Source organism: Nomascus leucogenys, chromosome 19 (assembly GCF_006542625.1).
Source record: "Nomascus leucogenys isolate Asia chromosome 19, Asia_NLE_v1, whole genome shotgun sequence".
Lineage (NCBI taxonomy): Eukaryota > Metazoa > Chordata > Mammalia > Primates > Hylobatidae > Nomascus > Nomascus leucogenys.
Genome location: NC_044399.1, coordinates 58,833,727 through 58,861,079, shown reverse-complemented (window position 1 = coordinate 58,861,079; position 27,353 = coordinate 58,833,727). Strand labels below are relative to the sequence as shown.

Genomic DNA, 27,353 nt, shown 5'->3' with positions numbered 1-27,353 from the left:
ATATATGATATCCATATGCCTTTTTACTACTAAGTTAACTTTGATAACTTGGTTAAGTGATCACTGTAAAGTTAACTGATTTTTCTCCTTGTAATTAGTTAAGTACTGTATTTTGCTGAGTGATGCTTTGAGACTTTGCAAATATCCAGTTTCTCATCATCCTTTTGTCCATTAATTTCAGCATCCATGGATGATTCTTTCCTATAACTATTACTACTCTGGTGCTTGTCTAAGCGTGCTTTTTCTCTTTTTCTCATTCCTCCCCATTTATTGATTTGAATTCTACTATAAAGAAACACTCTTCCTTCTCCTTCAGTTATTTATTTATTCAGTTATTTACTTATGCCAGTATGAATTTTTAGGTATTTATTTTCCTCTGTGGGTTATAAATTAAATATTATTATCATTTATTTTGTTGGTCAGTTGCTCCAGCTTTTTGTCATTGAGAGCTCTATCAAGTGGCTTTTGGGTCCTTTTGACATATCCCCATCATTTTTGAGTACTTTCTTACTAGATATGTTGCCTTTTTTTTTTTAAGATGGAGGAAATTTCACCGGACTCTGGGATTTGTGGGAGGCATAGCCATTGGGCACTAGGGCAAGTTTGCACGGGCCATGCTCGAGGTACCTTCTTGGATATGGCATCCACAAATGAAGCTGTCGATATGGACAAAGATGCAGCCAGGAATCTCACTGACCTGGTACAGGGCCTCCTCCTGAAGAAGCCACCATGGCTTGGGCAGGGGCAGCTAGCTTTAGAATGAGTGGGGCTCCTCGGGCACACACTGTACTACTGTTGTCTAATCTGGTTAGTATAGACAACAAAGATGATGGCTGGGGTAGGGGCAGCCTAGATTCCAGGTGGTAGAGTTGTTCCTTTCAAGGGCATCCACCTTTTGCCATTTCCCATCTCTCTCCGCTTAGGTGCACCTGGAATCACTGGGCCAGGGCCCCAGGCCCCAGTCTGGCAGCCAGATGTGCCGATAGAAGCCTAGTCTCTGCAGAAACTGTTCTCTAAGAGTTAGATCCATCACATACTTGAACCCTACCTCGGTTGGGCTGGCTCCAGGTGGGATTAAGTTGAGCCAGCACTCAGGCTAGTGGCTAGGGTATGTCAAAGTTTCCCCTTCTTCCACTGGTAGGTCTCATTATCTATTGTGTCCACCTCCTCCATGAAATTCTCGTACATCTTGTCATAGAGGATGCACACCATATTGTCCTCTTCACTAGGCTCCAGCAACTGGGCCAGCAGCTTGTGCCCAGCTGAGTCTGGAGCAGCTTGTGCCCAACTGGGTCCACATTGCTCAGCTGGGTCTGCCACTGCTTCCCAGGTGACAGGGAGCTTGTGGTCTCTGTGAAAGATCTCTGGTGATGGTCATATCAGTGTCTCTGTGGGTAGTGCTTTTCACACACGTCCACCATGATGTCACATAAAGCTGATTTTTCAAGGTCCTCGGTTTGCACCCTCTCTGCATCCCGTAGTCTGGCAGGAGGCAAAACAATGTGCATGTCAGTGTCTTGTCACAGTGAATGGTGCCCTTGTATGTCTCCATTCATGGCGGTGCCATGAGGTTGCTGTGGGATCATTTGGGTAACAGGATGGACTCTGAGACAAGCATGCAGTGCTGGGTTTGGAGGGGTGTTAGCAGTGGCGGCAGCAACAGTAAAAGCAGAAATGTTGTATTCTTGATTCTCTTTCATCTTTCTCCTTGTTAGTCTCTTTTGCCTTTTGCCGTCTACACACCTTGCTGTTGTTTGACTAAGCTAAAGACTTGGGTATAAGAAGTCTTTATACCCAAGACTTTAGTGGTAAGATAAAAAACTAAGATACTTCTTTGGAATAGTAGGATGCTTTTGAAAACATCTGATATTATCCTCAATTTCATTAATCAAATACTTATGGAGCATTTACTATTTGCTAGCCGTTTTGCTAGTGTTAGGTTAGCTGCTTTTTTGTTGAGGCAAGAGGATTTGGTAGAAAGAACTCTGGTGGAGTTGATAAGAAGAAAGTCATAACTTTTTTTTTTTCTTCTAAAAGTTAACTATACACATTAGGGGATTTATAAATTAACTCTCATCCTTAGATAAGCCAGGGATTGGAAAGTGACTTTTTAGGTTTTTTTTTTTTTTTACTGGTTTAGGATTTTTGCCATTTAGTCAAGCAGCAGGCCTGGTGCTCAGACAGACTTCCCCAGCTTATAAATGGTGGTAGGAAGTGGGGATTCGGAAATAGAGACTGTATATAAGATTCATTCAGTCTGAATTTCCACATTATTATAGACAATCTAGATACAGATTGGAGCCTCCTAAATTACAAAATGCTTTCTTTAGATGGACTCCATCTCTAATTGAAGTCATCAAGATCAGATCTCAAAAGGGTATTTTCCAGTTTCCCTCACTGTAATTTTTGGCATGCAGAAAGTAGAGTGATGTACTTCCTTTACTGTGCTCATTTCTTCTCAGTTTGTGGTTTTGACTTTGATTTCCTCTTTCTGGGATCTTTAAATCAGTATATTTTTCTTCTGGGTCTGAGAATAAAAAGATTTTCAAATGGATCACTGGATATTTCAGAGTAACTCTTCAGGATTTTCCCACACTTTCATGTTTCTTTCCTTCTTTGATTAAAAATAACATCTTTATGTCTGCATTGTGCTCATCTCTCTTTTTCTGTGTTTTTGAAGATTTAAAACTGTTGGTCTTTTCATAAGTTCCTTTGGTTCAACAAGATTGTGCCTAATCCCATTTTCTTTTCCTTCCCACCTCAGGTCTTCTGGACCTAGCCTATCTTGCATTTTACTGCTAGGAACAAACACATTAAGGATTTTCTTCTTTTATTGGAATGGGGTGAGCTTGGAGAAAAGAAGGCATTTCAGATGTCCATTGATAGTCTTAAGTCTGTGTAGCCAGAGGCAGTTCCCATTTTCTCACTGGATCTCGATTTTTTATCCTTGAAATGAAAAATCAGATTAGATGACTAAGGTTTTTGCAGGTCAAAAGTCCTGCAAAAACAACTCAAATGTCCATCAAGTGATGAATGGATAAACAAATTCGACATATCAAAAATAGAATATTATTTAACCATAAAAAGTAGTGAAGTACTGATTCATAGTACATGATGAACCTTGAAAACATTGTGCTAAGTGAGAGAAGCTCATTGCAAAAGGTCACATAATACATGATTCCATTTATGTTATGTGTCCAGAATAGTCTAATCCGTAGAGACAGAAAGTAAATTAGTGGGTGCCAGAGGCTGGGGGAATCAGAAGTGACTGCTTGAGTGTGGGATTTCTTTTTGGAGTAACAAAAATGTTGTACAATTAGATAGTGGTGAAGGTTGCATAGCTTTGGGAATATATGAAGAATAGTCAAATTGCACACTTTACAGTGATTTTATGGTATGTAAATTATATCTCAGTAAAGCTTTCATTAAAAACAAAAAACAAAAAACAAACAACCTGAGCTGGGCACGGTGGCACATGCTTGTAGTCCCAGCTACTCGGGAGGCTGAGACAGGTGGATCACTTGAGCCCAGGAGTTTGAGACCAGCCTGGGCAACATAGCTAGACCCCTTCTCTAAACAAAAATAAAGAAAAAAAATAAAACCAACCCATCAACCAGGAATGTTCATTGACTTGAATATACAGGAAGTAGAAATAAATCTTTCTTTTTTAGCATGTCACAGACATTCTTTTCAGAGGTAATGAAGACCTGACAGGGGCCTGATGGCTAGTAGACTGGTGACTGGTGACTGGTATATGTAAACTGATATCAACCTGAAATTCTTACTCTTTGTATCAGTATCCTGAGAAACCAATTACGTTTTTCAGCATAAAGTCTTGTTGCTTCTTTTTCACAGATTCCCTTTTGGGTGTTCTCAAATTCCTGAATGTTTAGTTGAAGATTTAAGTGCAAATAGTGGGATCTGACGACAAATTTGAAATGAATCCACTAGTCCTAGCGTTTTTTTTTTTTTTTTTTTTCTGAGACGGAGTTTCGCTCTTGTTGCCCAGGCTGGAGTGCAATGGCGCGATCTCGGCTCACTGCAACCTCTGCCTTCTGGGTTCAAGCGATTCTCCTGCCTCAGCCTCCTTAGTAGCTACAGCGCCCGCCACCATGCCTGGCTAATTTTTTGTATTTTTAGTGAGATGGGGTTTCATCATGTTGGCTAGGCTGGTCTCAAACTCCTGACCTCAGGTGATCCACCCACCTTGGCCTCCCAAAGTGCTGGGATTACAGGCATAAGCCACTGTGTCTGGCCTAGTCCTAGCTTTTTCTGGACTAACTGCCTGAAAAATAGGTGAAATGGCATTTAATGACATTTAATATGTATGGAATTTACTTTCTTTAGCTTCAAAAAAGAAATAAAAATGCCTCTACCCACATTCATAAAATGATGTGAAAGCCCTCGTTAATCTGGAACATTATTGATGCCTTTTGTGTAGTCCTTGTCTGAAAGATTCAGGGAAGTTCTTTAGAAGTTCATTAGCAATTCCTTCTTCAATCCTTCCACCAGCCGAAGTGTGAATTTCTCATTTCTGTAACAAAACAGTGACAGAGTTAGGGAAAAGAATGGCTTCTTTTTGGTATGTCACTTTTGGCATTTCCCTTTCTTTTAGATCTTCAGCAGACACAGTTATGAGAGGTAGGATCTACATGTCTAATTTCTATTAACTGAAAGAGGTATACCCTATAGGACACGGTATAAATAAAAGGTATAAAACTAGGAGACAATTTTTAAAGGTCACAAGAACCACTCTTATTACATGTGTCCACTTGGCCTTGAAGAGATAAGGTCTAAGTGTCTGTATTCTAGATCTGGTTCATAGGCGAAGTAGGCAAGAACCTAATCGAAGCAAGATTTCTTTTTTTTTTTTTTTAAATAGCAATTCATATATATTTCTCTTATGGTACCTAGATTTTTCTACCTTACTTAAGACTATGTATGTTTCTAAACTCCATTGCTAGGCCATCAGTATCTTAAGGGCCAAGTTCTTGTTTAATTTATGTTTATACCTCCTTAAGGTCTATCTTGGTACTTTTCACATGTAATGTAGTAAGTAGGATTTGAATGGATGAATGAATGAGTTAGATGTTTTCCTTGAGAAACTACTTGTTTTGGGGATCAGAGTGGTTTGTTCTTGTGGTTTGGAAGGATTTTTATTGGCCTGATAGTGTATTGCTTACATTCTGTTATGCATAATTCTTTTTAATGACATTCCCTGAAATGAGTTGACATTTTTGAAATTATAGTAGGCTGGGTGCGGTGGCTCACGCCTGTAATCTCAGCACTTTGGGAGGCCGAGGCAGGCATATCACAAGGTCAGGAGATTGAGGTCATCCTGGCTAACACGGTGAAACCCTGTCTCTACTAAAAATACAAAAAATTAGCTGGGCATGGTGGCAGGTGCCTATAGTCCCAGCTACTCGGGAGGCTGAGGCAGGAGAATGGTGTGAACCCAGGAGGTGGAGCTTGCAGTGAGCTGAGATCACGCCACTGCACTCCAGCCTGGGCGACAGAGGGAGACTGTCTCAAAAAAAAAAAAAAAAAAAGAAATTATAGTAAAGTGTATTATCTAATACTGGATTTACTCTTCCAGGTAAAATACAGACTGAGATCTGAAGGGACCAAATTATTAATTTTAGGGAATTACTCCATGAGCTTACTGAATGTTTATTAGTTCTTTGCTCTGTGTTAATTTGATCACAAGCATGTGCTATTTGTAAGATGCCATATTTTGTCATTTTTAGTGATTTTTCTAATCTTGAAAATGTCTAAGTGTCTGTTCAGCATTCTGGACTGATGCCTGGCAAATACAACAGTGAGGAAAGCAGAGAGGGCTCACTGCAACCTGTGGCAGCTGAGCCTCAGTATCTTTTTTCAGCATATTGCAGTGACTCAACCTTACTGGCACATGGCTGTGTTTGGGGCATCTGCTGTGACATCTCATCCGCCCACAACTACCTATTGCATTTTTTTGTCCATGTTCTGAATTTCATTACTTAGTTAAAAATAGATACTCAGTGTAAGTACTTGATTACTAAATAGATAGAACACTTTTAAAGGATGAGTGCTGTAAGCTTTGAAGACTGATCTCAGTTTGGCTGCATGAGTCTCTCTAGCTGGCAATCTGAATCTTTATTAGCCTTGTGTCTGGAAGGAAGCTGCTGCCCTGGGAGGCAATAGTTTAATTTTTGTCTATGGCCATACCACCTTGATTGCACCCAATCTCGTCTGAAGATGGGCAGTTTTTAATAATTTAGATTTAGTTGTTCACTTGACTTTTCTGTACTTTTCCCTGATCTCATTCCCCTTTTTCCCCACGCCTGTCTTCATACTTTATGTATTCATTATACATAAATATATTCCTCAACAGTATTATTTTGCATGTTTAAAAAGTTTGTACAAATGATACACTATATATATTCATCTGTATCTTGCCCATTTTGCTTGGTATAAAGTTAATGAAATTTATCTGTGTTGATTTTTACAGCTTTGGTTCTTTTGTTTGTGCTGATATTTTGTATTCCATTGTATGAATATGCCCTTAATTTTAAATTCATTCTTCTACTGATTGACTGTTACACTGTTTAAATTATTTTTTTGACAAAGAGTGCCACAGTGAACATTCTCTCACATGTGCACAAGAAAATAGGTATGAGAATATTTTCTGGGACAGTTTTTTGAACTGAGTGTATTTACCCATTAGTGGTTGTAAAATCAATTGAGTGAGTCACCCCAACATTAAAAAATGAATGAGAACAAAATGGAAACTCTCAAAATGTGTCACAGTAAGAATAAGCACTGTTTTGTGAATTTTCATTTCAGTTAAATAAGTAAGTATGTGTATGCTGGCTCATAATGAAAATAATGTGTGATCAAAAATTTGAAAGCTACTCATCAAAGGTATGTTCCTAGAAATAGAATTACTAGCTCTTAAGATGTATACATCTTCTATTTTATTAGATATTGCCAGATCGAATCAATTTCCTTCCATCAGAAATGAGTTTCTACTATTCTGTATAGCCTCACCAGTACTTGATATTGTCAGACTTACATTTTTGCCAAGCTGATGAGGTGCGACCTGGTATCTCATTATGGTTTTAATTTGCACTTCTGTGATTGCTATTGTGGTGAAAAGTCTTTTAATATGCTTATTGGCAATTCAGTTTCTTCCTTTGGGATATCCTTTGTTCATCTTTTAAGTGGATTGTTTGTATATTTCTATAGATTTTAAAGCATTCTTTATATATTTTGGATACTGATCTTTTGGTAATTACATGTATTACAAATATCTGCACAAAGTCTGTGGCATATATTCTTATTTTAGTGCTCCTGACATCCAAGAGTTTTGATTTTGATGAAGTTACATTCTACAGTATTTTCTTTTTTAGATTTGAATATATGTGCCTGTGTGCACGTGTGTGTGTGTGTGTGTGTGTGTGTGTGTGAGGGAGAGAGAGAGAGTTTTAAGAAATGTGGGCCTATCCAGAAGTCACACATCTTTCTTTAAGAATTTTAAAGTTTTCCTGTTTCCTTTTTTGGTCTTTAAATTGGAATTTATTTTTTCTGTAATATGGAGTGAGACAGAGATATTGTCTCCCCTACCCCCCCACCATATGGATAATTGGTTGACCTAGCCTCATTTATTGAGAAGGCCATCCTTGCCCATGGATGTCAAGTTTATATCACACATGGGCCTGTTGCCAGGCTTTCTGTTTTGGTCAGTCAGCCTCATTGTCCTTGTGCCAGTTCCATACTTTCTTAACTATTACAGTCTTGTGAAATGTCATGATAGCCAGTAGGACAAATTCCCGCCTTCCATATTGTTCTAATTCTTAAAATTTGTCTTGCTTAACCCCGTGTTCTACATACCTTTTTGTAACCTCATTTAAATAGTTGTATACTGTTTCATTAGGAAACATACCATAATTTAGTTAACAAAAAAATCCTCTTTTTAATTAATTGAGAAAGAGAAATGAAGGGAGATTACCCTGATGAGAGGCAAATTGAGAACTGAAGGTTAGAGAAGCTCTCTCTGAGGAACTGAGATTTAACTTGAATCATGAAATAGATGAATATAGTAGTCCCCCCTTCTCATTAGGGGATACGTTCCAAGACCTCCCCCAGTAGATGCCTGAAACCTCTGATGGAACTCTGTTGCCGTCAGTCAGAACACGTTTATGCTGGTGTCTTCCACCCACAAATTTAATGCCTTTTCTATCTCAACTGAGCACGTAGCACACGCTGTAGCTGTTATTTTTGCAATTTGAGGTGCAAAGCAAAACTAGCACAAATTTCTTTTTCCTTCTTCACAATTTCATGGATAGAAGATTTGTTCTTATGTTAGGTCTTAGCAACATCAGCATATGATTTTTTTTTCATTCCTTACTAAGTCAAGAACGTTTACCTTTTTCCTTAAAGGAAGCACTTTATGGCTTGTCGTTAGTGTATCTGAATTGCCAGCATCACTACTCTTGTGCTTTCCCGAAGCACTTTGTTAAGTAAAATAAGGATTACTTGAAGTCAAGCACTGCTGTACCATGGCAGTTGATCTGATCACCAAGACAGCGACTAAGTGACTAATGGGTGGGTAGTGTAGACAGCTATGCTGGACAGAGGGATGAGTCATGTCCTAGGCGGGACAGAGCTGGAAGGTGTGAGAACAATCTCAGAACAGCATGCAATTTAAAACTTACGAATTGTTTCTGGAATTTTCCATTTAATATTTTCAGACCAAATATTGCGTTTTCTTGACCAAGGGTCAGGGTTGGCCAAGGGTGACTGAAACCACAGAAAGCAAAACCATAGATAAGGGGGGACTACTATACATCAAAAGTCTTAAATTTGTATACTTCTTGGCCCAGTAATTAAAATTTTGCTGATACATAGGAATATATGCATCCATATGGGCACATTTTATTTTATGGTCCCAGAGAAAGACCTCCAGATAATCAATCTGGCAATCCTCCAGTAAAAAGGCCAGTATGCTGCCTGATAACACTACAGTGAAGCTCAGTCGTTGACAACTCCACCTATGTATAAAGGGCTTCAAATTTACATGTTAGAGATGCATTCTTTAACAGAAATGCACAGCCAGGAATCATCAGTCTGAGGAAAGCCATCAACATGAAAGACAGAGAGCAAAACAGGGACAATGCAAGGTACAGAAGAATTTTTTTTAAAGCTATAATTAGTATCCTTGTAAAAATAAGAGAAAATACTGCATTCATGAAACTGTGACAATGTATCTGTTGGGCCAACTTCTGTACCTGCCCAAATTATCAATCAAATTTAAAACTAGACATTTTCAGACTTTTAAGAACTCAAAAAATTTATCTCCTTTTCTCCCTTTCTTAGGATGCTAGTGGAATATATGCTCCAACAAAGCAAGAAGGTAAAACAAGAAAATAAGTGATTCAGTACAGGAAGGGAAGACCTAAAATAATAGCTGTATGGCAGACCTAGAGAACAATCAATACAATTAAAGCAGTTCTTCCATACTGCGTGCCTACTGTTAACTTTATTACTAGATGTTTTATCATTTAGCTGCTATTGTGTAGGAATTCAGTTGTTTACTGGCATATATGAAAGCAAACACAGAAGTTAGATTGAGGTAGAATCAGAAGATACATGGGAAAATTTACTCAATAACTCAACAATCTTTTATCAGAACACTTAAGATGACTTTGGAGAAAAGAAAAAGAGCCAGGACCAGAAGAAATAAAGCAAGATTTGGCTGGGGAGGGTCGGGCGTGGGCAGAAGCTGGAAGTCAGATTAGACGGGGGTTGGAACACAGGGAGCCATCTTTAGAGGGGCTGTGTGGCAGGATAATGTGATGGTAAGCATGTGGGTTTTTCAGTCAGTGAGGTCTGAGTTTGCATCCTAATTCTGCTTACAGCTTAATGGCCTTTGATAGGTCACATAACCTTCGGTGCTTCAGTTTTCTTTTAAATGGGGATGGCATTAATGACCTTATTAAGTAGTTATGGGGGCGAAATGAGATAATTCATATAAAGCACTTACAGTAGTGCTTGGTCATAATGTTCACATTATGGTGGGTGATATTGTATGTTATATATAATAATATGTGGTATGATATATCATTATTTCACTGTGTTATTGTTGTCACATTGTTATTTTAGAATCAGGCAGTCTGTAAAGAGTGTCCATGCAAGCAGTATGACAAGAACTATTGAATAAGACCCAGGCAAGCAGAGCAAAACAGGAGCTCACTCTCATCTAACAAAACTCAGAGAAATCATGTAGCAGAAATAGATGGGAGATCCAGAGATTTTTGATTCTGAGACAGCCTTCTTTCCTTGTTCATTGCTTTTTGCAAATCTATGGAGGCAGGAGAAAAATCATCATGGCTTATTCTGACCCTGCAGGTGGATGAAACTTAGAATATTTGATTAGGTTGAAAAATGAATGGGCATGAAGATGCCAGCTGTTTTAGCAGACAAAACTTAAGAGTTTTTAACAGTCATTAGAGATTGAACACTGATTGTCTTGAGCAGATACATGCAACAGTTGTTAACAGAGGGGTGAAGAAACCTCTTAAGATAGATAATGCAGGGAGTTCTGTCTGAGGATGAAGGGCATAAGCGGTGGGCTGTTGAACTCTGCTAGTGTGGGCAGTGTGTGGGGTCATAGATGGACAAGAATTTTGGCTGGAACTTAGGGTGTTTATCTAGGTACCAGAACATCTGGAAACTCAGTGAACAGTGCATGGTGTTGATATTTTAAGTGTTTTACTGAGGGCAGGATGTCCATCAGGAAGTATTCCTTGGGATTGCTAACCAGAAGGAAACACAGGTTCCTCTTACTTTTCATATCCCAGCCCATATTCTTTTCCACCCTGGGTAGTTAGCTGCCTGTCTAGACTTTTTGTGATCATAATAGTATAATACAGTAATATAAATAATTTTAATTAAACAGTTTATGAGCCTTTTAACATTACAAAGCGCTCTTGCATATGGTGTTCTATGGCCTTTTATATTTTGTGCTTAAGATTGTAAGTGGTGTTGTTGGCCTTAACCCAGTGAAGTCTGAAATCACTTTGGGAACTTTGGCTAGGCTTCCAGAGTCTGGGGTAGTAAGTGCCAGGATAAATTTGGGTCTGGGATTTTAGGTGGTTCTGATCTTGGGCTTTTCATGCCCTCCAATGACTTCATTTTAGGGTGACTTCATTTGGTATGGAGGTTGATGTAGGGGAAGAAGTGAAGGGAGGTAGCCAGTCTAATGTGTAAAGAAAAGTGGGTAGAAAATTCATCTAGTCTATGCCTGGCTCCACTTTACATTGTTCAAAGAAAAAAAAAATCACTCCCACTGTTGTCTTTTGTCCCCTCTATTGTGTACAATTTTTAGATAGTATTTTTGGATTAGTTTTTGTTTTATTAGGAGGACAAATTTACAAAATGCTTTGAGTTTGGAAGATAGGTGAGGGTTTTTTTTAGTACAGGTTAATATGCATATACATTTGTTTTAGGGCTCCCAATTAATTATTCTTATACCATCACTCATATGTTAAAAGTCTCCTTATGCTTACATAGAAATGTAGAACAGCCTCTTTTCCAGCTTCCATGTTACTTGAATAGTTTTACTTTTTGGTGCCGTGTTGCTTGAGAATTAATTTTGTAATCTTCCATCTCAGGGCCACATTTCTTCAGTAATTTGGTTATCTTTCTAGTGGCATGTTACGAAAGTTAAGTTTATCCCAGTGACCTTGCTTCTCTTGACTTTTTGAAAAATACATCTTTTTTTTTGTTTGTTTTCCGAAAAGGTTTTTTATCTCAACCTTTGCTCTTGCCAATTTATTGATAACAAACCTTGAATCGAGTGGAAGTTTTGGAGAACATTTTGATGTTCCACTTTTAAATAGGTGTAATGCCCTCAGAATGATTTTTTTTTTCATCTGTGAACTCCTGAATTTTTCATTTAAAAAACATTATTTTAAAATTTTTGTGGTTCAGTAATTAACATGTTGGGTCAATTTTGGGCTTGGCACATTATGTTTTATAATGTAAAATATACGTAACATAAATTTACAATTTTCATTATTTTTAAGTGTACACATCTTGGGCATTGAGTACATCACAAATGTGGCATTTGGAGACGTATATCTCCAAAACTTCTTTCATTTTGCAAGCTGAAACTCTGTACCATTAAACAACAACTTCCATTTCTCTTTTCCCCCAGCTACAGGCAGCCACCATTCTGGTATCTGTCTCTGAATGTGACTACTTTAGGTACCTCGCTTGATGTAAGTGAATTATGCAGTATTTACCCTTTTGTGACTGGCTTTCTTCACCTAGCATAATGTCTTCAAGGTTCATCCATATTGTAGTGTCAGAATTTCCTTTTAAAGGCTAGATAGTATTTCAATGTATGTATATATCACACTTTGTTTATCCATTCATCTATTGATAGACACTTGGGTTGCTTCTATCTTTGGCTATTGTGAATATTGCTATTAGTATGGGTGTACAAATACCTGTTTAAGTCCCTGTTTTCAGTTTTTTGGGTATATACCCAGAAGTAGAATTGCTAGATCATATGATAATTCTGTTTAATTTTTTGAGGAACCGCTATACTGTTTTCTTTCTGTTTTTAAAAATAATTCCAACTTTTATTTTAGATTCAGTGGATACATATGCAAGTTTGTTACAAGGGTATATTGTGTGATGCTGAGGTTTGGGGTAGAATTGAACCTGTCACATGGGTAGTGAGTGTAGTACTCAATAGGTAGGTTCTCTTTTTTAAAAAACAATTTTTTTTTTTTTTTTTTGAGATAGGGTCTCACGGGTCTCACTCTGTTACCCAGTTTGGAGTGCAGTAATATGACCACAGCTCACTGCAGCCTCAACCTCCTGGGCTCAAGCAATACTCTCACCTCAGTCTCCTGAGTAGCTGGGACTACAGCACATGCTACCACGCCTGGCTAATTTTTTGTATTTTTTTTTGGAAATGGGGTTGTGCCATGTTGCCCAGGCTGGTCTCGAACTCTTGGACTCAAGCCATCCACCCACCTTGGCTTCTCAAAATGCTGGATTACAGGCGTGAGCCTCTGTGCTCAGCCCCAACAGGTAGTTTTTCAACCCTTGCCTCCCTCCTTTCCTCCCATCTCTTGGAGTCCCCATTGTCTATTGTTCCCATGTTTAGGTCCATGTCTACCCAGTGTTTAGCTTCCACTTATAAGTGAGAACATGCAGTATTTGATTTTTTGTTTCTGTGTTAATTCACTTAGGATAATGGCCTCCAGCTGCATCTATGTTGCTGCAAAGGATGTGATTTCCTTCTTTTTTATGGCTGTGTGCTATACTGTTTTCCACAGAGGCTGCACTGTTTTACATTCCCACCAGCAAAACACAAGGGTTTTAATTTCTCCACATCCTCATCAACACCAACACTTGTTACTTTCTGTTTTTCTTTGTTTTTGTTTTTGTTTTGATAGTAGTAATCCTAATGGGTGTGTAGTGGTATCTTGCAGTGGTTTTGGTTTGTATTTCCCTAATGTTTACTGATGTTCAGCATCTTTTCTTTATTATTATCGTTTTTTTTTTTTTTTTTTTTTTTGAGACAGAACCTCACTCTGTCACCCAGGCTGGAGTGCAGTGGTGCGATCACAGCTCACTGTGCAGCCTCCACCTCCTGGGCTCAAGCAATCCTCCCACCTCAGCCTTCTGAGTAGCTGGGACCACAGGCATGTGCCACCATACCTGGGTAACTTGTTTATTTTTTGTAGAAACAGGGTCTTGCTATGTCACCCAGATTGGTCTCGAACTCCTGGGCTCAAGCAGTCCTCCCACTTTGGCCTCTTAAAGTGCAGGGATTACAGGCTTGAGCATCTTTTCGTGTACTTCTTGGCCATTTATATATCTTCTTTGGAGAAATGTCTGTTCAAGTCTTTTGCCCATTAAAAAAGTTTTTTTTGGTATTCATTGTATGATTTCTTTGTGGATTCTGAATATCAGTTCCTTCTCAGAGAGACATATGATTTGCAAGTATCCCATCCCATTCCATATGTTGCCTTTTCACTCTGTCGACAATGTCTTTTAATGCACAAAAGTTTCACTTTGACAAAATTTGAGGTACTTCATATATGTTCTCCAGTTGGCTAAATTTCTCTAGCCTGCCCCTCTGTTAGCATCATCTTTCTGTGCTTTCTTCCTTAGAAGGGTCAGAGAAGGCTGTGGTGAAATTGAGCCAGACCTTTGTATCACTAGTATCTCCTTCTGTGGCAGAGGACACCCATTTTCCGATGCACCTGCTTCTCCCATAGTAGAAGCCTTTTAACTGAGAATTGGTGACTTATAAAATATTACTCATTGTTATGATTACAGTAGTAGGGTATAGAACATGCTATGACATTGGTTAACATAAGCAGCTCTATATTGGCAGGAAGGACAGTAATATAACACTAGCTGTTATCATTAATAATTTTCAATTGTAATGTAAGTGCTTTGAAACGTATTGTCGCATATAATCCTTCTAATAATCTCTTAAGGCAGATGAGGTAACTGAAACTCAAGTAAGTTATGTGACTTGTTCAGGGTTGCATAGCTAAGCCATTCCATCTATAACAGTTCTCCCCTGTTATTTTCTGTACCAGAATCTGTCCTATTGCCAATTTCAAGAGGAGACAGGGCCATTATCTGGCATAGCAGCTGTGTCTCCACTACCTAGCATAGGACCTGGCACAATAAGTATAAAACTGTGGATCTGACAGTAATGTCATGGATCCAGGTTCAGGGGTGTATCACAGTTGTCTCCTAGGTTGAAAAAAGTCATTAGAAAGCATCAGAGAAACAAAAAAGGTCAGTTGTTGCTACTTCCTTCCCCTAAACATTAAAGGTTTAAACTAATTGATTTTTAAATTTAAAAACTTTTTATTGAGGTATAGTATATATTCAGAAAAGTACACTGAATCATAAGTAAATATATAATGCATTAAATTTTCACAAGCTGAACAGACTTGTGTAACTAGCACCCAAAACCCAGAACATTATCAGCACCTTGTACGTCCTCTTTGTGCTCCCATCTAGTCACTGACCCCTCTTCCCATGAAAGGATAACTGCTATCCTGACTTCTAACAAAATAGGTTAATATGCTTTTTAAAAAGTATATATAAATGGAATTTATACTGCACAAAATGGCATTTTTGTGTGAGGCTTCGTTTGTTCAGCGTTATGTTTGTGATATTCTATATTGTTGCAGGCAGTTGTAGATCACCCATTTTTCTGGCTGAGCAATGAGTGTTCCATTGTGTAACATGCCACGGTTTATCTACTGTACTTTTGAAGGGCATTTGGGTAGTTCCTAATTGATATGGTTTGGGTGTGTTTCCACACAAATCTCTTCTTGAATTGTAGTTTCCATAATCCCCACCTGCCATGGGAGGCACCCGGTGGAAGGTAATTGAATCCTGGGGATGGTTACCCCCATGCTGCTGTTCTTGTGATAGAGAGTGAGTTCTCACTCAATCCGATGATTTTATAAGGGGCTTTTCCCACTTTTGCTCAGTACTTCTCCTTGCTGCCACCACATGAAGAAGGATGTGTTTGTTTCCCCTTCTGCTATGATTGTAAGTTCCTCGAGGCCTCCCCAGCCATGCTGAACTGTGAGTCAATTAAACCTCTTTCCTTTATAAACTACCCAGTCTTGGACATGTCTTTATTAGCAGTGTGGGAACAGACTAATACACTAGTATTACGAATAGCACCATTTTGAATAGTGCCATTGTGAACATTCTATTACATGTCTTTTTGCAAATGTATAATATATATACATGTTTGAACCCTCTGGATTTTAAGTTAAGAACTATTCATAAATAGAATAAATATTTTAAAATTCTTTCAGTTCCATATTGTATGTAAGCAAAGGAGAAGGTTAGGGAGGGAAGAAAGAAAGGGGTGGATTTGAAGGGAAAGAAGGAAGACAGAGGAAGGACAATAAGATAGGAAGAGGAAATCAGGGGAGAAGAAAAGATTGTAGAAAAGGAAGGGTAGAGAAAAATGGAGGCAAGCGTACAGCTGTGGGCTCCTAAATAAAATGAGATACTGAAACTAAATCCTTATCACAATCTTGAGCATGGACTTCAAGGTATCGTTACTTCTTGAAATGCAAATCTCTCTTCAAGTCTCATCAGTTCCTCTCAGAAGCTGTTTGGCCTCTAGTTCATCCATTTCTCTCTCTCAGTACTGTCAGCACTCCATCTCTTTTCCTAACTAGTCCTAACCAGACTCTTCATAACTGTTCTAGATCTGATCTGTTTTTCACTAGCAGCCATTTATATTATTTTAAACAAATCTAATAATAAAAAATAAAAACCAGATCATATTGAGATAGAATAGGAATAGGACGTGCCTCCTCCATGTATTTTTCCTTTTCTTCTTCTTTTCGCAAAACCTACACCACTACTTTGCCTACGCTATACCCACTAACCCCCAAGCTTTTAGACACTCAAAGAAAAGAGCCATTCTTCTGTGCTGTCATAATGTTTAACCATGCCTAATTCCAGAAACTGGCCTTAGGAGATCTAAACATTGAACCAAGGTTGTAGAGTCTCAGTCTCCCACCTTCGGAAGGAATGCTGAACAATTACTAGGGTATGGAAAGGGAATACAATTTCATTGTTGGAACTGGGGCAGAAATTAAACACATATAATTATTTTAAGTCTGTCACTTATTTGCTTTTTGACCTACATTCGCAGACTCCTTATTCTTTTTTTTTTTTCCATTATTAAAGTTATTGAGGATTTGGAAGCTTGAATGACTTTGCAAATCTTAACTAAAACTAATGATATAATTATTGGCATTGTGGAATAATTTCTTACAGCACAGCACAATGTATTTAATTTTTAAAGAATAATATTTATCATGTTTTTGCATCATAAAAGTATCTTTTGGAATTGTCATTGGCAGGTTTTTATAAATATGTTTATTATATCTATCTTTGTATGTATTTACTTAAGAAATTAAAAGAATATGTAAGTCAGAAAAGGATTCTGAGAACCAATATAGTTCAAATGGAAGATTGGAATTATAGGTAGATTGGCAGGAATTCAGGATGCAAGAGACCATTACTTTAGATGGTCTCTTTAGAAGGCCTGGGATTTAAAACTGAGCCATACTACCTTTAGAAGTTCCAAAGGATAGACTGCCACAGATTATGCCAGCAGTCATGTTGCAAGATTGGGTGACCCCTTCAAACTGGCTTGTCAAATTTATTAATATCTTCTTGCAAGGAATGAATCCAAGAATATGTTGGAGCTACATCTGGATGGAAATGAAATAGTGTTACAGATTCTGAGCAGTCAGACAGATAACCTGATGATAAATTTTGGGCAGTGAACTATATTGATGTTGCTGTCAACTTAGTAGAGATATCAAAAGAACACTTGGAAAGAAATAAATTAATGTTTGTTACTGTTGTGGGAAAACCAAGATGAATAGGGAGATTAGAAGACATCAAAGTAAAGCAGCTTATCTTCATATCCAAGGACCTTCAGCATCTAAAGATTCTTTAGAAAAGTGTTTTTCAAACTCTTTGATGGAAGAACAGATTAAAAAAAATCTAGGTGGTCACCAACTGATACTTTTGTAAAATATAAAAATGAATTGCTAGAAGAGTGAAATGAAAAAGACATGAAATACAAGGCTTGACTCTTTTATTAGTAGATTCATCAGATTTAAAGTTATTCTTACACATTGCTGTAAAAGTTTTAAAATTCTTATCTCATTTTCTGTACTTTTCTTATTATGGATTGGTAATAATTTACAGACCAGAACTGGTCCATGGACCTGCTCTCTTTGAATAGCACAATTCTAGAAAGGTTTCTGTATTCTAACAGTCCAGGAGTTGGCCTTCTTAAGAATTCTGTCTCAGAGGGGCGACAGTAGTATGTTATTGATAAGTAATTCCTAACTATGTATTAGATAATTGGAGATACTGTTTTTTAAAACAAATACGGTAGATGGTTATACAAATAAAAACTTTTCTGAAGATAACTCAAATTTTCAGTTAGTTGGATCATTAAAAAATCAGAGAGGACATTGTTACTTTGTTCATGCTTTACATATATATACACACACCAAAGAATGGCTTTTGGGTAAGGAGAGAATTTATACATATATTTTATAGGTATAAAATACACATAAAATCTACACACACCAAAGAATGGCTTTTGGGCAAGGAGACAATGTTTATAATACAATCTTCTTTTGTAAACACTCTTATTTCTGTACATTTTAAAGATCATCTTTTTTTGATATTTGCTTATTAAAGCTGTAATGTAGTTATATTTTCTAAGTTGAATATCTTAAACACTATGCCAGTGATTTGGGTAACATTTCAGTTTTTCTCTAATTGTAACTGATGAAGATTTTTAATGACTATGATAGGCACATTGCCAATTTTTGTTACATTCTCTTGTTATAAGAAAATATCATTTGCCATTTCAACTTTGTTTCATGTGGTTCATGGTAAATTCATTTCTTATTAAAAACTTAATAAAGAACTACTGTTAGCTTTAGTAGTCATATTAAAGTATAATATTGTTTTAATCTACACCAGAATTATAGAATTTCAGGATTGGAAAGCATTACACTCTAATGTTAACCATATGATCTATGAACCCCTTCTAATGCTTCTCTGCCAAGTGACTGTTCAGGCTGTCTGTAAGTATCTCCAGTCATGTGGAAGCTCCTTGAGTCCCAACATAGCTCCCTGGGCAGCTAATACTGCTACATAGTGCTTTTCTACATTGACCTGAAACCCTTTTCCTTGCCACTTCTGCCTTTTATCACAATATAGAACAAGCTTAATTGGTCCTGCATGTGAGTGAAGATAGCTATCATGTTTGATATTTCTTTCTTCTGTAGGCTAACATGTAGCCTTTGCTTCTATCATGTGATTTGTTTCCTTCCCTGTCTTTTTTGGCTTCTTCTGAATGTGATCCAGTTAGTCTCTATACTTCTTAAAGTGTAACACCTAGAACTGAATGAAGTGTTCAAGGAATAGTTTTGACCAAGTGTAGAGTTGAGTATTGTTATCTTCATTTTCCAGGAAGCTACCTTCTGTGAGATTGTATTGGACAGAGCTGTGGGTTACAAACCATTGATAGCTGTGACCCTTAGGTGTGTTATGAAATCATTTTAGAGGGTCTTGATTTACATAAAAAACAGAAGAGAATGGAACAAAAGTACACATCATGTAATAAAGCTAAGTATCATTGCTTAACAATTTTGTTTTCAATTTATGTATGAACACATACACACATATATGTACACACATATGCATATATACATATTACTCCGTATAGATATCTCTACTGATGGTGATATAAAATGGTGATATAAAAATTTCTTATTATGTGTCAAAAAAGTTTGAAAGCCTCTGGCCTAGACTAGATGCTTCCCGTCTTTGTTTCTCTGACAGCTCCGTCTAGTCTCTGCTTGCTCTGCAGCCAATTTACATGTCCCATCCTGATATTCTTCTCTGTGTTTCCCTGTAAATTTCATGCTGTGTAACATGAGAGGCATGATGGGCTCCATTAGATTTGCTTTAGGACGCTGAAAAATTATTTTACTGCTTTGATTAAGTCTTTTCATGGTTGGACCCCCGTGAGAATTTTTGTCTGTGGAATGAAGAAATGAAGTAGCCTGGTGAAGAGGCAAGGTCAATTGAGGTTTTTTTTTTTTTGTATTTAAAGGTTACAATATTTATTACTGATGGATTGCTTTCTCTTTTTATTTAGATTCTGAATTATTTATTTATTTATTATTTTTTAAAATTTTATTATTATTATACTTTAAGTTTTAGGGTACATGTGCACAATGTGCAGGTTTGTTACATATGTATCCATGTGCCATGTTGGTGTGCTGCACCCATTAACTGGTCATTTAGCATTAGGTATATCTCCTAATGCTGTCCCTCCCCCCTCCCCCCACCCCACAACAGTCCCCGGAGTGTGATGTTCCCCTTCCTGTGTCCATGTGTTCTCATTGTTCAATTCCCACCTATGAGTGAGAACATGAGGTGTTCGGTTTTTTGTCCTTGAGATAGTTTGCTGAGAATGATGGTTTCTAGCTCAGAAAATTATTGCCCCAGTGAAGTAAAGGGTTTAAGGAAATAGTGTTTGAGATAGACTCTCCTCGTCCTTATTTTTTGGTTTTGCAATTTATACTTTTGAATACTCGTGACAGCGAGTGCTCTCTGTGTGCCAGGAACTGTTCTAAATACTTTATTTATGTGCACCAAGTCAGTGGATCCTCATAACAGCTCTCTGGAGCATGACTGTTATCCTTATTTTACAAATGAGAACACTGAAGATGAGAGAGATTATTTAACTTGCACAAGGCTTTAGAATTTATAGTGTATAACAGTAGCATCTCAAGCAGCAATCTAAGAACGAAATCCTTTCAAACTACCTAACAACCAAAAATACGTGGATGGCACACTTATCCCATTACCCTGTCGTTCCAGATATGCTCATATAGCAGATGCTAAGTCTTTTCACAATCATTTAAATATAAGAATTTGAAGATATAAAAAACTTTTTTTTTCTATCTTTAGAAAGCACTTTTCAGTAACAGGAAAGGGAATCCTTTAATGACACTTCAGAATCTATTAATTCTTCCTTTTCCTTTCTTCCCCACTGTTCTTTATCTCATTCTCTGTTTTTGGCTCTACCCTGTCATCAGTTTCCTACTACAATTCTCTCTCTCTACTTTTTCGTTTTCTTTTTTTTTCTTCTCCCCATCTCCCTAACTCCCCATCCCCACTGGTTTTCCATCTATTCTTTCCTTTACTCTGCTTTTGTGCTTTCCATATTCATTCAAATTTATTTTTTTATGTAAGTTAAGCATATACTGAGCACCAAGTAAGTGTGAGGCATTGTTGAGATATAAACATAAATAAAGCATATAGCATGAGAGCTAATCAGGGTGAGATCAAAGCTCTGCTAGTACATTCCCTTGAGAATCTGAGCTATTGGAGCATGCCAAGGTAAATACTCCTTAGGCCTTCCCTATATGGATCAGGAATTTCTATGGGATGTAGACAAATAGTATGCAAATAATATAAAATATGAGCCCCAGAGTTCAGAGAATAGGCAGCATTGAGGACATGTTTTGGATCAAGGCATAAAAACAGTGGCCTAAAAAGTTTACAGGAATATTTTCATTGGAAAATTAGTAGTGTTTAGTATAAAAATTACTTCTTATAAAATAACACTGTACATTGAATGTATGAAAATGGTATTTAAGTTGGCCTTGGCCCTGGGGATCTCTTATATAACATTTACTAATATGAGCAGTAATTACCAGCATTCCCACAGTTGAAATAGCAAACAGTCCAGGACATTTCTGTAACTTGTTTGACCTTGTCCACTCCAGCTCTACCTTGCTCACTTGCAGTATTTATGAAATAGCTTTCAGGTACTTCCTATGTGCCAGCAGGTATGCTGCTGGACACTGAGGGATACAGGGTTTAATGCATTCTCTTTCTTCTTAGAGTTTTCAGTCTAGCAGTGCCTGTCTCTTAGGTTTTGCCCTTACTTAAAGGCAATTGTCCATAACTATTTCTCCTTCCCCTCACTTGGCCAGATTCTATGCATTCTTAGAGGCCAGTTGTATTCCAGTGAACCTTCCTTGGTTACCCAAGCTAAAAGTGGTTTCTTTGCTCTCTTCGCTCCTATTGTGTTTATTTTCTTTAACCAGTAATTTGGCAATTTATCATGTTAATTGCTTTGTGACTTGTATCTATTGTTGTCTTGACTTGTTATTTAAATTGTGTTGTGTGACTTTCATAGTTTGATTTTTGTCTTCTGATTACAAGTTCTTGAGAATAGAGACTCCTTTTTATAACTCTTATAGCAATGATCACTCCAAACTTTTGTTTTGTTTTTTGAGACAGAGTCTTGCTCTGTTTCCAGGCTGGAGTGCAGTGGTGCAATCTTGGCTCACTGTAACCTCCATCTCCCGGGTTCAAGTGATTTCTCCTGCCTCAGCCTCCCAAGTAGCTGGGACTACAGGCACATGCCACCACGCCCAGCTAATTTTTGTATTTTTAGTAGAGATGGGGTTTCACCATGTTGGCCAGGATGGTCTTGATCTCTTGACCTCATGATCTGCCCGCTTCAGCCTCCCAAAGTGCTGGGATTATAGGCGTGAGCCACCATGCCCGGCCTAAACTTTTTTTTTTTAATTATGCACCCTGTCTTAGTCAGTTTGGGTTGCCATAACAAAATGCCTTAGACTTGGTGATTTATAAACAGCAGAAGTTTATTGCTCACAGTTCTGGAGGCTAGAAAGTCCAGGATCATGGCTCTGGTAGATTGTGTCTGATGAGGGCCTGTTCCTCATAGATGGTGCCTTCTGTATGTCCTTCCATGGCAGAAGGGCAAAGGGGCAGACAAGCTCCCTCAGGCCTCTTTTGTAAGGACACTAATCCTATTTATGAGGCCTCCGTTTTATGACCTAGTCAGCTCCCAAAGGCCCTACCTCTTAATACCAACACATTGGGGATTAGATTCCAATAGGGATTTTGAGGGGCCACAAACATTCAGACTATAGCACACCCCAGATCATTTTATTGTGTACCTCTGCTACATGCGTACTTATAAAAATATATTTATAGATTATAAAACATAAAATATAAGCTAAAAATGATATAAAGATAAAATAAGCAACACTGTAAAGATAATTTATATTACTTATATTGTGGTGTTTTCACCTGCCATACCTGAAAAAGAAATCTGAAAAAATATGTAGATACTAATGGAAGAAATGCTTTTGTCATAAATTAAGTGTCCAGAAATGTGAGGGTCTGTCTCTGGACTCTTTATTCTGTTTTACTGGTTTGTCTATTTTTGTACCAACATCAGTATTTTAATTACTAACATTTATAGTAAATTTTGAAATCCAGTAGTGCAAATTTCATACCAAAGTTTTTCTTACTGTGGTAAAATACATATAACATAAATTTACTATTTTAATCATTTTTAAGCATACAGTTCTGTGGCATTAAGTATATTCACATTGTAGTACAATCATTACAACTATCCATTAGAAACTCTGTACCCATTAAATTATAGCTTCCTATTTCCCTCTCTCCTCAGCCCCTTACAACTACCGTTCTACTTTCTCTGACTATGAATTTGACTACTTTAGATACCTCATGTAAGTGGAATCATATAGTCTTTGTCCTTTTTTGACTAGCTTATTTCACTTAGCATAAGGTCCTCAAGATGTATCCATGTTGTAGCATGTGTCAAAATTTCCTTCCTTTTTAAGGCTGGATAATATTCCATTCCATTTGTGTGTGTGTGTATCTGTGTGTGTGTGTATGTATATATACATATGTGTAGTATAATATAGATATATAATGTATAATACTACACTTCGTTTATCCATTCATCCATGGATGGACACTTGGATTGCTTCTACCTTTTGTTTATTGTAAATAATCCTATCAGGTTTTTCTTCTTCAAGATAATCCGATCTATTCTAGGTTCTTGGCATTCCATTTGTATTTTAGAATCTGCCTTTCAGATTGCAGATCAATTTAGGGAGAACTGACAACTTTTCATTATGAGTCTTTTTTTTTTGAGACAGGGTCTCACTCCGTGGCTCAGGCTGGAGTGCAGTGATGTGATCATGGCTCACTGCAGCCTCGACCTCCCTGGCTCAGGCGATCCTCCCACCTCAGACTCCCAAGTAGCTGGTACTACAGGCACATGCCACCATGCCCACTAACTTTTTGGTATTTTTTGTAGAGACGGGGTTTCTCCATGTTGCTCAGGCTGGTCTTAAACTTTTGAGCTCAAGTGTTCCACCTGACTTGGCCTCCTAACGTGCTAAGATTACAGGCGTGAGCCACTGTGCCCGGCTTCATTATGAGTCTTTTAATCCATGAACATGATATCTCTGTTCATTTATTTGTTTACTTATTTTCTTCTTAATAATAGCTTTCTGTGTAGAGATCTTGCACATCTATGGTAACATTTATTTCTGTATATTTGATCATTTGATATTATTTTACATGGCATCTTTCTAAAAGTTTTATTTTCTGACAGTTGATGGTATATGGAAATACAGTTGACTTCTACGTATGCTCTAACAACTTTGCTAAACCCACATATTAATTCCAATAGTGCATATGAACATTTACAAAATTTTCTATGTTCACAGTCACATTTTCTGCAAAAAAGTAAGTTCTATTTCTTCTTTCCAATTTTTATACTCCTTATTTCCTCCATCCTGGCTAGGACCTCCAGTACAATGTTGAATTAAAGTGATGAGAGTTGGTATTCTTGTCTCATCCTCTATCTCAAAGAAAAAAATTTTAATGTTTTGTTTATAAGTATGATGTTGCTTCAAGTTTTTTATAGATAACCTTGATCAGATTAAGGAAGTTCCCTTTTATCCCAGTTTATAGAGAGCTTTTAAAATTATGAATGGATGTTTAATTTTATCAAACACTTGTACTTATTGAGATAATCCTATCAATTTCCTCTTACTCTCTTAGCAGAGTTACTTAAATGCACATATTAGAAAAGAAGAAAGGTTGAAAATTAATAAGCTAAGCATCTATCTGAAAAAGTTAAAGGATTTTTTTCCCCGCTCCTAGTTAGCTGTTAAAAACAGTATGTGAGCCCATCATTCCTACTGAAACCATATTGTAATTTAAACCACATTTTTGTTATAGGGACACCTACCAACATTTAAAAATACTTCCTACTCTAAAGTAGAGTTGAAGTTTATCATTTATAAATGGAGATATGGCATAGAAGCTGAGAATAACAGTTGACGCCACATGAACTGGCAAACACATTTTCTTGAATATTTTAATTTTGTAATTTTTAAAACATTCTGGGCTGAGTCACTTATTTTGGTGATGGCATTTTGGAATCCTATGCTAAGAATTAAATGTATCATTTTTTCTAGTAGGGTCTAGCCATAGTTTTTAGGCTTTAGAGATAGAATGTACTTGATGTATCAAGAATATCATATGTCATCAAATGCATAGCCCCATTCCCCTGAAAATCAACGTAGAAAATCTATCTGAATGCAATTTTGTCTTCTTTTACCAATTTTAATTTGTCCTTTTTGCTTGTAAAAAGGTCTAAGACTTGACCTTGTGGATTTGGTCTGGCCAGTCAGATGAGGTATAATTATAGCCCTTTCAAGGTTGAATATGTAAGATTCCATGAACCAGTTCAGATGCCTTTGCAGATAAAATGCCCATGTTTTAGATTATTTAGATAGATGTGAAGATACCCTTTGTCAGTCTTCCAGCTTCTTTACTGCTGCATCCAGTCTAGAAACCATGATAATTTTTGAAACTGAGTAATTGATGTTAGATTTAATTCAGAGAAAATAAATTCTAAAAGATGAAAATGTAGTTAATATTAGTTAACAGTAATTTATTGTAATATGTGACTTTTTTTTTAAAAGGCAGTTATTGATCTTTGAGCATATTTTATTTGAGAGTCACTTGTTATTTTAGGTTGCCAAAGTTGAAGACTTCCTTCTCAGCTGATGTTAAATATTGTTGGTTTAGCACAAACGTCACTATCAAGAAAACAGGAAGCTATGTAGGACACATGCCAAATGGTAAATTAATAGTCAGGGTAAAGGAAACTGACGTAGACTCAGGGAAGGAACCCTGGACTCATCTACTTTGTTCTTTTTAGGTGGCTTGAAGAATAGAAATGGTCTAAGTCATTATTTTTTCCAGACAGTGTGTCAAAAAATAGGGTTATCCCTATTAAGCCAGAAAGAATATATTTTCTTATATTTTGCATTATTTTAAAACTGCTAGTGTTTTAAAGGTTGTAGAATATCTTCATACAGCTTTGTTAATCTAGATTAGTTCTTGGCTGTCACTAAAAAGCCTATAAAGTATAGTAAAATTTGCCTACTTTTATTTTTTATACTGAAACCTTAACATTTGAGTTGGATCTCAGTAACTAGGAACAAATGATAATTTAAAGAGGAGTCAAATCCAAATTTACCTTTCATTATTTACTTACAGTTTATTTATATAAAGAGTTTGCTAAATCAATGAACAGTGTCATCATCGTAGAGTCTGTGTCATCAAGTTACAGGGGGCTTGTTCCCTCTCTTGTAGCCTTGATTTATGTGTTTACAGTTTTTATACTTATTACTGATAAATAATTTTCTTTTCATTAGAACACATGTAATAGAACTTCTTTTTGGCAATATTTTGTCATCTTTTACTTCTCATTTTTCTAGGTACTTAATAAAATATCATTTGTTGAAAATATAGTTCACCAATTATAAGATTTATAGTTATAAATCTTTATAAGTCACTAATTATGATTTATAAATCACTAATCATAAGATATCTCATTAATCTGATGGTTTTCTCTTAAATTATTGAGAGCTGGTTTAATGTAGTAATTAAGAAAGTGGGCCATGGAGGCAGACATCCTGGGTTTGGATCCCATCTCTGTCACTCACTAGCAAGTTACATGAGCATCTACGTGCCTCAGTGCCCTCATCTATAAATTGGAGGTAATAACAGCACCTGTCTTGGAAGGTTGCTGTAAGTTTAAATAGTTTAATATAAGTAAAGAACTTAGAATAGTGCCTGCCACGTTAGTAAATGCCCGACAAATATTAGCTGCTGTTATTTGTTTATTGTGGAAATATAATAATTATAGGTAATAACTTAAAGTTTAAATTCTGAGTTGTGTGTACAGTTCTTCAAAGGGAAGACCTTCCACAAATAATCACACTTTTGCCTTTCTTGGAGGTGAGGATGAGCACATCATCCCAATTCCAGTTAAATCAACAGTCTTTTTTTTTTTGTTGTTGTTTTTAATCATGAAAAGAGTACAACACTAGGAGTCAAGATGTATGCATTCATTCAGCAAACCTTTATCCTCACACATAGTTGTTGGAGTGTTCACCTCCTTGATATCAGTGCTAGACACTGGAGATTTAAAGATGCCTAGGCCATGGAGACTAAGATATGGTTAGAGTGTCCTGGAAGTGGTTTCCAATCCCAGAGTGCCAGTGAGACCCTTTGCTCTTTGATGTCATTATCTGTAAAATGACAGTTCTTGAGCTTAGTTTATGAGTGTTAGTAATATGTTAAAATTTCATCAGTGCTGGATACTTAGCACTGTGCTAGGTGCTATACTAGGACGTACTTAAAAAAGAGTGTAACATAGCGCTTGATACTAGAATCTTATGATCTAGTTGGGAAAACAAGCCACAATGAGAAAAATAGACAAATAATACTGGGAGTCATGTGATTAAATGTAAAATAAGAGACTCAACAGATGAGAATGTGCGAAGGTTCTTACGCTCAGCATTTTA

At 37.0% G+C, this 27,353-nt stretch overlaps 1 protein-coding gene across 12 annotated transcripts in view; it reads left to right on the top strand.

Annotated features, from left to right (window-relative positions):
* The window catches only part of BABAM2 (BRISC and BRCA1 A complex member 2), a 574,233-nt gene that overhangs the window by 123,536 nt on the left and 423,344 nt on the right, over window positions 1-27,353 (top strand). The window lies entirely within an intron of this gene.